The sequence below is a fragment of the Hevea brasiliensis genome, chromosome 14, assembly GCF_030052815.1.
Source record: "Hevea brasiliensis isolate MT/VB/25A 57/8 chromosome 14, ASM3005281v1, whole genome shotgun sequence".
Classification (NCBI taxonomy): domain Eukaryota; kingdom Viridiplantae; phylum Streptophyta; class Magnoliopsida; order Malpighiales; family Euphorbiaceae; genus Hevea; species Hevea brasiliensis.
In genome coordinates this window covers 20,451,216-20,465,447 of record NC_079506.1, presented here as the reverse complement: position 1 = coordinate 20,465,447, position 14,232 = coordinate 20,451,216, and the positions used below count along the sequence as shown (strand labels likewise).

The following is a 14,232-nucleotide window of genomic DNA, read 5'->3' as shown; positions in this document are numbered from 1 at the left end:
ACAATGCTATTACTGTGGCCCTTGCCTAAGACAGTGTAAGAGATAAATCTATGGAGGTATTTTAACACAGGATCCACTATCCTAGTGGCCTTTGCTGTCCTCTGCCTATAATAACCCCCATAAGGTGCAATTTCTTTCCAGAACTTAACAGGATCATAGATGGTTTGTGATAAGTGCATAATTTATTAATTTTACTCCCATCACATTTAGCGTTTTTAATGTGTTTTTATGTTTAATTTAGTTGGTTAAGTATAGTTATCTATTAGGCATATGTTTAGAGAGTTGTTGAAATAATTGTGTTAAATGGAGAAATTTTACTCTTGCTTTATTTTTCAGGGTTTTGGTGAAGTTCCGAAGCATTATAGTGTGGAAGGAAACTTAGAAAGGTCGAAGGATTGAGAAGCATGGTTGATACAAAGTACACGGGCCGTGTAACTTGACCCGTGTCAATCTTGGAGACCTGTGTAACATTCTGCCAGAAGAGATCCAGAGACGCCTCCAAATCGATTTAGTAACCTCTCCGTTCATCTTTTAGAATTCTTCTTTAGTTTTTCTTTTATTTTTCTGTAAGCCATGAGTGGCTAAGTTTTTCATTCAGTTCAAGGGATTCAAGTTCTTTTGCTTGATTTGTGAGATCAGGTTCTTAATTTAATTTATGTCTTTTTGAATATCTATTGTTTTCTTATTTATTTATCTTTTATCTATTGAATGATTTGCTAAAAAGGCTTATTAGTTGATTGTTTGATGAGATCAATTGCTAGTTCATCTTCATAATCCATAATTATTGTGTAAGATTGAACATAAGTAGCAATTAGGTTTTATTGATTATGATCCCACTTTTCGATAATAACCTAAGGAAACAATAGGGTGGATTAATGATTTATGCTTCATAAATTTTTATTCAGTTTAACTACTTCCTTTTCTTAAAGCAGTTATTAATTTGATGAGGATTGCTTAATACCAAACTCAGTTAATAATTAGAGTCAATAAGAGTGTTGGGCTCGAATTGATGAGTATAGGGGAGTCAGGGGTTTACCTTGCTATTTGGTAAATCTACGTTAAGTATTCAATAAGAGATAATTGTATTTCTTTTGTCTATGATCAAATCAATGCATTGGAATGAGAATTACCTTGGATTAAAGTTTGTTTAAATTGAGATTTTCATATTTAGTTCTTGAATTTCTAATTTCTTCTGATTTTGTGTTACAAAACCCCCTGATCTTTGTCTTTTCCATTTCCCATTACATAAGTGCACGGAAATTCAATAATTCAGTATCTAGGGTTCGACCTGGACTTACCATTTGCTACTGAAAATATTTTATAGTTGGTAATTTCAGTTAATTTGATTTTTGGTGGATTCGACACCCACCAGTTTATTGCCACTCAATGCTCTTATAGCCAGTATCCTGAAAACCAAAAATTTCACTCATAGAACCCATGTCTAACTCCCTATCAATGGCAGCACATCTAAAGCAGATCACATCTTTATGCTAAGGGACAATAGGTTTGAAATTTAACCTTAAGGAATTCAAAAACTCCAAGGCCAAATCTTTGTACACTAGTTCCCTAATCCTAGCAAACTCAGTCCAGTTGACAGCATCTAAATAAGCAAATACAGATTCATAAATTCCTAACTCTTTTAAAATCTGCTCATCCTTATATTTGTTTGTCGAAATGGCCTTAGAAGCTAAACTTTCATAAGCATTTTTCATATCCATGTCTTTAAAAGCCCAAGGTAATGGAGAAAGTACCTCCTCTATGTCATCGGCAGATGTCGTAGGTGCTGCTGGAGCACTGGCAGGCTGGGGAGAGGCTAAGGGTAACTGAGATATAGGGATTGGAGCCACTGGTGATGAAATTGATGATGATGACCTAGTTCTTTTACTGACTGGTTCGGAGGAAACCTTAGGTGAAGAGTTAAAGTCCAAAGAAACAGAGGGGTTCCCTTTTCTTTTTCCAACAGGAGCTTTCTTGGGTCTACCTGCAATCATTTTGGTTTTAACTTTAGATTTAGCCTTAGATGGCCCGGGTTCAGGCATTGGTTCTTGAATCTGGGTTTCGAAAATGGGTGTTTCATTTTGTGGTGCGACGGGGGTCGGTGGGATGAGGGTCGGTGTTTGGTTTTGGGGTAGTGGTGGTGAAGATGGTGGAGGCGATTGAGGTAGTGGTGGTGTTTGCAGTGGTGACTGGGATGGCGATGACGGACTGGGACTAGGGTTAGGGTTAGCAGAAGGTGAAGATGGAGTAGCCATTTTCGATTTAACAGAGTGCTTGGATTTTCTGGGTTTGTGGGTAGACCACATCTTGGTTCTTGATAAGTGCATAATTTATTAATTTTACTCCCATCACATTTAGTGTTTTTAGTGTGTTTTTATGTTTAATTCAGTTGGTTAAAATATATTTATCATTTAGACATATTTTTAGATAGTTATGGAATAATTATGTTAAATGGAGAAATTTTCAGTGTTTGACCTTTGCTTTATTTTTCAGGTGTTTCTAAAGTTTTGGGTCTTCAAATTGATTGTTGTTTAATCCATTTAAAAGCTAAGATAGAGCACTTCAAATGATAAAGAGGGACTAAAGCCCAAATTAGTCTCCAAGGTGGACAAAATGAGCTATGGATCTATTGCAAAAGCCCAAACTTGACGGGTCACGACCAGTTTCAGTATTTATTTTGTATATGGAGTTTCAGACGTCCAAATAAAGCAAGGCCAAGCCCAATAGAAGTTTCTACAACTTCTATGAAGGGCTAGATGCGAGATGAGTCCATTTTAATTGTCAAAAACGGCAATGAAGTCGTCACAATGGGCTAGACCATCTGACTGAACCAGTCCTAGTTTTTGGGCCATAACTTGGGCTGTAGACCTAGGATTTAGGCGAATAAGTACCTATTGGAAAGCTAAGAAATAGGGCTACAACTTTCCTGAAGAGGGCAGAGGCAGATTCAGAAAGAAAGTCACTAAAAATTAGCCTTGATTCTAGAAACTTGAATGCAGGCTGAAAATCTGCCTTTTTAAATTTCAAAACTTTTCCTAGTTTGGTTCCTATCTTTGGGATTAGGCTTTTGACTATAAATACGTCTTTGGAAGCAGCTAAAAGCATCCCAATTCAGACCTTCATTCTCCATTTGAAGGATTTCATTCTCCATTCTTTTTTTAGATTTCTTCTTTATTTTTCTTTATTTTTCTGTAAGCCATGAACATGAGTGGCTAAGTTTTTAATTCAGTTCAAGGGATTTAAGTTCTTATGTATAATTTATGAGACCAGGTTCTTAATTTAATTTATGTCTTTTTGAATATCTATTATTTTCTGATTTAATTGTTTTTAATCTGTTGAATGATTTGCTAAAAAGGCCTATTAGTTAATTGTTTGATTTGATCAATTGCTAGTTCATCTTCATAATCTGTAATTGTTGTGTAAGATTGAACATGAGTAGCAATTAGGTTTTATTGATTATGATCCAAGTTTTCAATAATAACTTAAGGAAACAATAGGGTGGATTAAATGATTTATGCTTCATAAATTATTGTTCAGCTTAACTACTTCTTTTTCTTAAAGCAGTAATTAATTTGATAAGGATTGCTTAATACTAACTCAGTTAATAATTAGAGTCAATAAGAGTGCTGGGCTTGAATTGATGAGTATAGGGAAGTCAGGCGTTTACCTTGCTGTTTGGTAAATCTACGTTAAGTATTCAATAAGATATAATTGTATTTCTTTTGTCCATGATCAAATCAATGCATTGGAATGAGAATTACCTTGGACTGAAGTTTGTTTAATTTGAGAGTTTCATATTTAATTTTAGTTCTTAATTTCTGATTTTTTATTTCTTATTTGGATTGTGAATTAACCCCCCCAACCTTTGTTTCTTTTCCATTACACAAGCGCACGAAATTTAATAATTCAGTCTCTAGGGTTCGACTTGGATTCACCACTTACTGCAGAAAATATTTCATACTTGGTGATTTCAGTTAATTTAAATTCTGGTGGATTCAATACCCATTAAGAATTTTGGCGCCGTTGTCGGGGACTAAAATTTATTGGAATTCGTGTTTTTGGTGTTAGGATGTTTGGTTATTAATTATGTTTGTGAAGTGTTGCTATTTTCAGGTTTTAAAAAAAAAAGAAAAAAAAATATAATAATTACGGTGTTATTGTTCATTGTTACTATTCATTAAGGATTTTGGTTGAATTTGGAGGGCGGCCCATACCTATTTTGAAGGAAACAAAGCTCTGATTAGGACCAATAAATCCATAGGATTTCTTGGCCCCACCCTCTTGAGGCTAAATTCGATTGTTTTCTAGTGTTTTAAGGTATTTTTCTGTTTTTACTTTGATTTTTTTTTTTTTGTTTATGACAAGAATTTCTCAATTTGGTGAGTTGATCTTTGATCCAGAAGTAGAAAAAATAGCTAAACAGTTGAAAAAATTGGCTAAGCAAGCTAGGTAGATTCCAAGTACATCTGAAGGAGTCCAATCTCCAAAGGAGCTAAGTTCGGGTTCGGATTCGGATTCAGAGTCAAGTTCCGAAAATGAGGCCATGGCTGCTGCTAGGACTTTGAAAGAGTTGGCTGCTCCTGATCTAAACCAACAGCCTTTGTGTATCTAATACCCTGCTTTAAATGTTGCTTTTGAATTAAAATCTAGACTAATCCATTTGTTGCCTAAGTTTCATGGTCTTGCAGGTGAGGATCCACATAAGCATCTAAAGGAATTTCATGTTGTGTGTTCCAGCATGAAACTTCAAGGAATTTCAGAGGATCAGATTAAGCTTCGAGCTTTTCCCTTCTCACTGGAGGGCATAGCTAAGGATTGGTTGTATTACCTTCCTTCTGGATCTGTCAACTCATGGAATGGGATGAAACAGATATTTCTGGAGAAGTATTTTCCTGCTTCCCGTGCTGCCAACATAAGAAAAGAAATTTGTGGCATTCGGCAGTACAATGGAGAGAGCTTGTATGAGTATTGGGAGAGATTTAAGAAGTTGTGTGCAAGCTGTCCCCATCATCAAATAAGTGAACAGCTTTTGATTTAGTATTTCTATGAGGGACTTCTACCAATGGACCGCAGTATGATAGATGCTGTTAGTGGAGGAGCTTTGGTTAACAAGACACCAGAAGAGGCAAGGAGGCTAATTGCTAACATGGCAGCAAATTCTCAGCAGTTTGGAATGAGAATGGATCACTCACCCATGAAGGTTAATGAGGTAAGTACATCTAACCTTGAGAAACAAATTTCTGATTTAACTTCTTTGGTGAGGCAATTGGCTGTAGGAAAAATGCAAACTATTAAAGTATGTGGGATTTGTTCAGGTTCGGGTCATGCTACTGACATGTGTCCTGCATTACAAGAGGATGAATCAATGCAACATGTTAATGCAGTAGGAAATTATGGACAGCCACAACACATGTAACGGCCCGGCCCACTAGTGATATTATCCGCTTTGGGCCGAAGCCCTCACGGTTTTAAAACGCGTCACTAGGAGCTATGAACCACCAACTTATAAACCCAGCATCTCTCCCGTGTTTTGCCGATGTGGGATTTGCCTAGCGTGTTACAATCCACCCCCCTTATGGGACTCAGCGTCCTCGCTGAGGTTTGCCCCACCATCGCTCAAGGTTGCACGCGGAGCGGCTCTGATACCACAAATGTAACGGCCCGGCCCACTAGTGATATTGTCCGCTCTGGGCTGAAGCCCTCCAGTTTTAAAACGCGTCACTAGGGGTTACGAACCGTCAACTTATAAACCCAACATCTCTCCTGTGTTTTGCCGATGTGGGATTTGCCTAGGGTGTTACAATCCACCCCCCCTTATGGGACTCAGCATCCTCGCTGAGGTTTGCCCCACCATCATTCAAGGTTACACGCGGAGCAGCTCTGATACCACAAATGTAACAGCCTGGCCCAAAATGTAACGGCCCAGCCCACTAGTGATATTGTCCGCTTTGGGCCGGGCCGTTACATTTGTGGTATCAGAGCCGCTCCGCATGCAACCTTGAGCGATGGTGGGGCAAACCTCAGCGAGGACGCTGAGTCCCATAAGGGGGGTGGATTGTAACACCCTAGGCAAATCCGACATCGGCAAAACACGGGAGAGATGCTGGGTTTATAAGTTGGTGGTTCGTAACTCCTAGTGATGTGTTTTAAAACCGTGAGGGCTTCGGCCCAAAGCGGACAATATCACTAGTGGGCCAGGCCGTTACATTTATGGTATCAGAGCTGGACTCCCTCTAGTACGGTGTGTGGTGCGAGGATGCACCAGGTGGAAGCTGGTGGGCTTGTCATGAACCAGGGATGGGGTTGGGACATGCTTGTTCAACCAGCTACGCACTGGGGTGGATTCGTGTCCCACATTGGAAACGGGAAGGAAAGATTTGGGCCATATAAGTGGGAGCCTTCCTCACTTGGTCAGCGCACTTTTAGGAATGAAACCTCCCAAGGGACAAATCCGTGAGGCCCACGGGCCAAAGCGGACAATACTGACTGGAGATGGATTGGGCTGTTACATTGTGGTATATTGTCCGCTCTGAGCCGAAGCCCTCACGGTTTTAAAACGCGTCACTAGGGGTTACGAACCACCAACTTATAAACCCAGCATTTCTCCCGTGTTTTGTCGATGTGGGATTTACCTAGGGTGTTACAATCCACCCCCCTTATGAGACTCAGCGTCCTCGCTGAGGTTTGCCCCACCATCGCTCAAGGTTGCACGCGGAGTGGCTCTGATACCATAAATGTAATGGCCCGGCCCACTAGTGATATTGTCCGCTTTGGGCCGAAGCCCTCACGGTTTTAAAATGCGTCACTAGGAGTTACGAACCACCAACTTATAAACCCAGCATCTCTCTCATGTTTTGCCGATGTGGGATTTGCCTAGGGTGTTACAGCAGGTGCAGGACTCTCTACCTCCTCCTCTATCAGTCCTGGAGGTCCGTGCTCTGAAGGATCAGATGCCATCGATCCTATAAAACTGACAAGGAATAGATCTGCATTAGTATCACCTTGACTCTATTTAAAGGCCCATGCATGTGATACAATCTATATATTTCTAACTATCTAGGTCTAGGACCGCCTAAACCTCTGCTCTGATACCACTAAATGTGACGCCCCTTACCCGTCTACTGTATAGCTGAGCAAGAAGTGTCAAATTTGGTGCCAGAGCACCCTATCTTGTTTTATCATATTTATTGTAAACTTTTGATGTCATTTAAAACATGTATTCTATGTGTAGAATTTTTTTTTTATATCTTATTTCTGTGGAGACTTGAACAGAGCCTCCCCTGTTTTATTAGCATTTGGCGGGTTTCCACTAATCACCTATTAATATGTCCATATTCATTTCACACATTTCCATATCATATTCTCTTTTATCATATCATTCACAACTATTTATGAGATCTCAAAATGAAGTATCATCTATTGCATTCATATGGAAATTCATAGATAATAAATTACAAGTTTTCATTTCAATCTCAAGTTTAATTACAAGTCCAAAATGAAATACATCATGACTAGACATAATGAATCAAAATACTAGTCTATACATGGGCCCTACCAAAATACAAAATACTGGTGAGGTGACTTTGGTCGGTGGCAGATCTGGTCGGAACTCTGTCCGAACACTACTGTGGCGGCTGTTGATCTCCAGTACCTACGCGAGGGAAAACCAACACTTAGTGGTGCATAATTTATAATAACAATAATTAAACAATTAAATTAATATCTACAAATCATAATTTCTGAGTCTTACATTTTTATTGCTCTTTGGAAACAATTAACATTATCGGGATCTTTTATGATTACTTATTGTATTTTAAGTATTAATTAATTTTTATCAGTGCTCAAGAAACCTATAACAAATTATAAAAGCTGGATGCATGAGTGTATACTGGTTAGACAGCCATATGTTTATCCAGTATACGTCTGTCAGGCACGAGGCCAGCTATCAGGCACGAGACCCGCTGTCAGGCATGTAAAGCCATAAATAAAGTAGGCACAATGGCCAGTAAGTAGGCATATAGCCTGTAGAACAATCATACCAGACATATATTATCAGTTCATGATTTTCTCGGTAGGCAGTACTGCTATCTGTAGTCCCTAATTGGTATACCAATTTATCCAAACTAAATAAATAAGTCTAAGTATACTATGGGCAATTAAACATTTTTAATTATTTTAGCACTATTCACTGTTATTATTTTCTGGTACTGTTCAGTGGTACCATTAATTTCATATTAATAGGATATTAGTCCCAATTTACATATTCATATCATTTTTAATATTTAATTAGTCTTATGAGTATTTTAATCACCATGTATAGCATTTTTCCCATGAACCTTTCTTTAGGTTCATTTTAATGTGTTATTTTTATCTAGGAATTTGACTAGGTTAGGATGTCTATTTGGTTCCTTCATAACAAATGCTCCTCTATGTTTAAACTTGAATTTCAGTTTTTGAATCACTGAATTTGGGATTATAGAACTCAAGTTATGGTCAAAATACCATAACTGGTCCCTTTGCCTCTAAGCTGTCCAGAATTTCCAATTCCTGATCAATAAAATTTAACCAGTCATTTGAGCATTTTATGGTCATTTTTAGACCTAGGTTCCTTCACAAGATATGTTCCTCTATGTCTTAGGGACTCCCAGGTACAATTTCATAATTTTTCAAGCTTAGTATAGTGAGTTATGGTCAATGTATTGACCTGGACTCTTAATCCTATAAAGGCAATAGTCAAACTTTAGGGCAGTATATTTAACCCTCTTTTTAGGATCTTTACACTTAGAATTTGGCAAAGGTGTCTAAATCAATGTAGTAGCCCTAAGTATCATGTTTCCAGATCATATTGGCACATCTCAAATGGAATTTCCTAGTGGGAGTTATGGCCAAATGAACACACGGGTATCAAATGGCATTCTGGGTTCAACTTAACATTTTTCAGATTTCAATTCCTAACTTTGGCTAATATTTTCAATAGGATGCAATGGTTTCTAGAGCTTGGTCAAAACATAAAAATTGTTGTGCTATGTCTTATAAAACTTTTGGCTCTAGTTTCACTCAATTTGCAACTTTGGAGACCAAGTTATGGCATTTTGCCAAAACTGGTCAAGCATACCAAAGGAATAGTATTTTGGACAATTTCTGAGTTGGCAGTTTTAGTGACCCAACTTGTGCTAACAATTTGACTTGGTTAAAGGCAAAACTGGGTTAAGTGGTCTTCATTAAAAGTGTAGCCCTATGTCTAAGCTTTCCATTGATGTAAATTTTAGGACATTTGGACCAGTATAGAGAGAGTTATGACCAAATGAACACGTATTGTTCATTTGGTCATTTTCTGGGTTTCAGTTTTTGGTCATCCAGGTTTGGGCAGAGAATTGGTCATGATTTTGATAAAATTTGGGTAGGGTTCCTTCTTGAAAAATGAAGGTTTGGATGTCTTAAAACACCTCTAATTGGCCTCATACCAATTGGGGCAACACAAAGGGAGATATGGCAATAAAAACCTACTGGATTCAACAATAACACAACCTGCAGAAAATTCACACTCCCAATTTCAATCTCCTTCTTCTTCCAAACTCCAAATAAGCATATATGGCACTTCTATAAGCATCAATCTCAATTCAATTAGGCCAAATTCATGCATTTACACAAGGTTCTCAATCATTTACACAAACCCTAGTTTCCAAAGTTTCAAATTTACACAAACCCCACACAACCAACTCCCAACATTTCAACTCATCACACAACCTCATGGAACCGTTTTTCATTACATAAAAGTAACAAACTTTAAGTTCCATGGCTGCCCAAAAATCACGGATTCTTTCTTTCAAATTTTCTTTTCATTTTCATGATATTTATACTTGGCTAAACATGCTTTTCATGTTTAATAAAGAGAAAAAGGGGGATTAGTGCACTAACCTTACTTGAGCTTTCCAAACTGCAATTTTCTTGCTTCCTATGGGTGTCTATAGCTTCCTTAGGGTGTGGGGAGTATTTTTTTGTGAAGGGTGCTAAAGGTTTTAGTGAGGAAATGGGGTGGAAATCAAGCTTGGAGCTTGAATGACAATGGTGGAAATGAGGGACCAAGGGTGGGAGGCAATATGAGGGAGAGAGAGAGAAAGAGTGGAGAAGAAGATGGTGTTTGGTGGCTTTTGTCTCTTATGGCTATATATATATATATTTATATGTGTACTTAAATTTAAATTTTTCATAAGCCTTTCTTTTCTTTTCTCTTCCTTTCTTTTCTTTTCTTTTCTTTTCTTTTCTTTTCTCATTTCCCTAATTCAAATTTATGTTAATTATTTTATTTCTCAAATTTTAATTTGACATTTAGGTCAAAATTTACCTCTGAGGGTGAAATAACCAAAATGCCCTCCATAGTACATATCGAATTATTTTTATTATTTTATACCAATTAATAAATTCTTTAAATTTTTTCTATATTTTCTTTACATTTATTTCTTCAATTTATTCCTCCTCACTATAGTTTAGGTGTAGTTTCAGATATTTTAACTGTCCGAACAGACATTAGTAATGGGAACAGAAAAATATACGGACTACCTATGGTGAGGGCATTACAGTGGCTTTGAATTTTGGATATGTTCTTCATGACTTGAATTGTGACCCGACCCAAAAGTTTCACGCTGTGACTCAATTGATATTAAAAAGTGAGATCTGTGGTGGTAGTGAAGGGCACGGGCCGATACCAGTATAAATATTATAATATTCTACCCTTTGCGGTATAGTTGTGAGATATTCGGGAAACACGCTGGAGTTAGGGTTTAGAGTTCTGATTGATTGTATCTTACTCTTTTTCATCATAGTGGAACTTTTTCTCTTATTTTGCCCGTGGATGTAGACCTTATGGTTGAACCACGTTAAATTCTGTGTTATTCTTCTTCTCTTTTTAATACTGTGTGATTGTGCGATTTGTGTGTGTGCCTAAGATTTCCTTGCTTGTTATAACAATGTCCTAACCGAATACCTCATGTTCTAATCTAATTCCAATTTTAAGATCTCCATTACTTTCCATTTGGATCGGATTTTTATCCATACTATATCAATATACAAAATCTCTTTTTATTTGTTATGTTGTTAATCATTCCTCTTCTTGTAGGGAATTTGCAATTGGACACACTGCAGCCTAAATTATCAAACAACCTTCAAACTCCTGACTTTTTTTTTTTATTTTCTTTTTTGCAATAGGGAAGGCATACGCACATTGTCTATAACCGATTTGGGATACTAAGGGAACACGCGCTATCCACAACAATGTGGGATCCCGAAGTAACAGCCCTCCCCCAGCACCCATAAGCCACAGAGACTTTTATCAAACTAGAGTATTGGGGAAAAAGTTTGCAAAACTACCATGGAGAGAAAGATGCTTTTTAAAGAAGGGTTTTCAACCTATTATTCGCCATTCAAAGTGGTGAACAATGGGTTACAAAATCTTCGCCAATATGACCGGTGAAAAACAATATGTCTTCCTCATGCAATTTTTTTTTTTTTTTTTGCATTTGTTGTTTTTTATGTAAAATTCATTAAAAATATTTTTACAAATTAGAAAATTATGAAAAAAATATTTTTCAACTATTTAAAATATTCTTAATTTTCCTATCATGAGAGTTTTTATTTTTAATGCAGGAATAAACTGAGCATTAAAAAAGATTATTTTTTTTACTGTGTTTTACTTTTAAAATCATGAAAAATTAATTTTATAGATTATAAAATTATAAAAAATTTATTTTTGATTTTTCCAATAATATTTTTATTTTTTCATATCAAATTTTTTTGCATGAAAAAACAATAATATTTTTTATGCTCAAATTATTCATGCTTCACAAATAAATAAAAAGAATTACGTTAGAAAAATAAAAATATTATGAGAAACTCAAAAATAAATTTTTTTTTTATAATTTTTGGATGACTAGAAGTAAAATACAATAAAATCACATTTTTTAATGCCCAATTTATTGACGCAATAAAAATAAAAATTTCAAGTTAGAAAAATAAGAATATTGTAAGGAGTCCAAAAATATTTTTTTCATAATTTTTTTATGTGTACAAATGTTTTTAATAATTTTCGTATGAAAATAACAATAAATGAAAAATTTTTAAAAAAAATTGCATGAATCAATGGGTCGAAAACCTGGACTTTGAAAATATACTTTTTGGTTCGTCCTGGTATTGTAAAATTTCTTCCCTAATAAACTGATTTGAAAAATTTCTCCATTCTTTTTGACAATTTTAAAATGAATACACACATAGGATAGAAGCACACATTATTTGATAAAATCATAGTAATTTTATCAAAGACTGCTAAGATTTATATCACACATACATGCTGTCAATAATCATCCATGTGGAATATTGAATGACCAACTCCTGACTTATTTTTTATCAAAAAATTTTGAGCAATGTAACATATTGCATTTGCAGCAAGCTAAAAAATGCTAAAACCCCATAAAAGCTTATCAAGCAAAGACAAATCCATGAATATGACACAGTTGACAGAACAATACCCAAAAGAGGGAAAAAAATATAAACAAAAACAAGATCCTATAATTTTGTCTTCGTCACCGTACCATGACCAAGCATTTTGTCTTTGCCACTGTACGATATGCCGTTCATGAAGGGCGCTATCAGTCAGGTAAGGTCAAAAGTGTTGTCAAGATCAAGAAAAATAAGTGAAGATTATTAAACTACTTCTTTGTTGGACTCTAGCAGAAGAAGTATATTAAACTATTGACAATTTGACTTGGAGTTATGGGATGATGATAATGGAAGGCCAGTCAATTTCAAGAGTGTTTCTTTGTTAATATCTGATAGCAGAATAGGAAGGAGTCTAGATGCTATGGATCCAGGCCCAAAACAACTAAGCTAAAGCGAATTGCAGAAAAAAGAGGGAAGAACTGAAATAAAGAGAATAAAGAGAGAGTGGAAGGTTCTGGAGATAGGCAGCTGGAGGAGGTTAGCAATGAAATTAATCTGTAATGTACAAGAACATGAAACTCGGCTGAATGTGCCACAAGAGAAATGCTAGCGTAATATAGCCCAAAGAAACCAAGAGTTGCTTTTTTTTTTTTTTTTTTTAAGATAAAGTACCCATTCATTGCTAATCATTATGTCAATATCAACAATATTCATGGCGTGGTTTCCAAACAATAGGAAATCATTGCAATTTCAGGCCAAAATCATTTTAGATGTTGTTGAAAAAAATAGTTTGGAAAATTTGTTTTGTTATTTTAGCGTTCTAATAATTTGATTTTAGATCATTTTTAGTGCTCTTTAACTAATATATTTAAAAAATATTTTTCTATAGCAACTATGGCGGCATGTCAGACAGGCCCTTAATGTTGTATTATGGTTGAATTGTAGACTTTGCAACAATTAATGATGTAATTAAATTTTGAATTGTGTACAAATTCCCAGTCTAGACAAACATTTGGGCATGCAAACTAATTTGGAGTTTCTAAAACGATGTGGTGTGTGGCTTGCAAACCTTATTTTGTATTCAAGTATTTGATACAATGAATGTAAATTAACGGTTTAGTGAACATTGTGAATTGAGTTGAATTTGGAGAATCAGGGCTATTGACTCATTTTACTATCATCTGTAAGGGCATGTTTAATTAGATTAATTATAAGGAAAGTGTTGGAAGTCTGATTGAATCTCTCCCCTAAAAGAGTTAAAATTTGAGTTATATTGTATACAAGTTCATACAGGTTGACCCGTTCACATAGCGCAAACAATTTATAATATTTCAAAAAACGTGGATTTTCTTTTGCATTTGACTCCAACTGCAACTCAAACTCAAGACCTCATAGTGTTAAAGATGAGTACAAAATCATTGAACAAAAACTCGTTGATAAAATATAGGGTAAATATATTTACATGTGTTCTAGCCAAAGAAAATCTGTTAGTAATCTAATATGAAATTCACATAGCTTAGTTCATCTCCTAAATCGTTAGGTAATCTCCAAAAACAAGATGCACCGCTACCAACTTTCTTTAATTTCAAATCTTTGCATTTCTTTTTCTCAAACAACTTGAGATCAGCAATGCGTGAGTATTGTAGGGAAGAAAATTTGTCTTCTACCTTTACGATAAGGAAAATGATTCCTAACGCAACCTAGAGTGACAAAAATTTAAGAAAAAAAAAGAAAAACTACTTTAGATGCTGAAAAAAATTTGAAAACAACTATTTTGTTATCATTGTGTTATAATGACTAAAA

At 35.7% G+C, this 14,232-nt stretch overlaps 1 non-coding gene across 1 annotated transcript; it reads right to left on the bottom strand.

Annotated features, from left to right (window-relative positions):
- Positions 1 to 4,906: 4,906 nt before the first annotated feature.
- LOC131173503 (small nucleolar RNA R71) lies at positions 4,907 to 5,013 on the bottom strand. Its single transcript, XR_009143819.1, has one exon. It is a non-coding gene; the product is annotated as a small nucleolar RNA R71 (small nucleolar RNA).
- Positions 5,014 to 14,232: the final 9,219 nt, after the last annotated feature.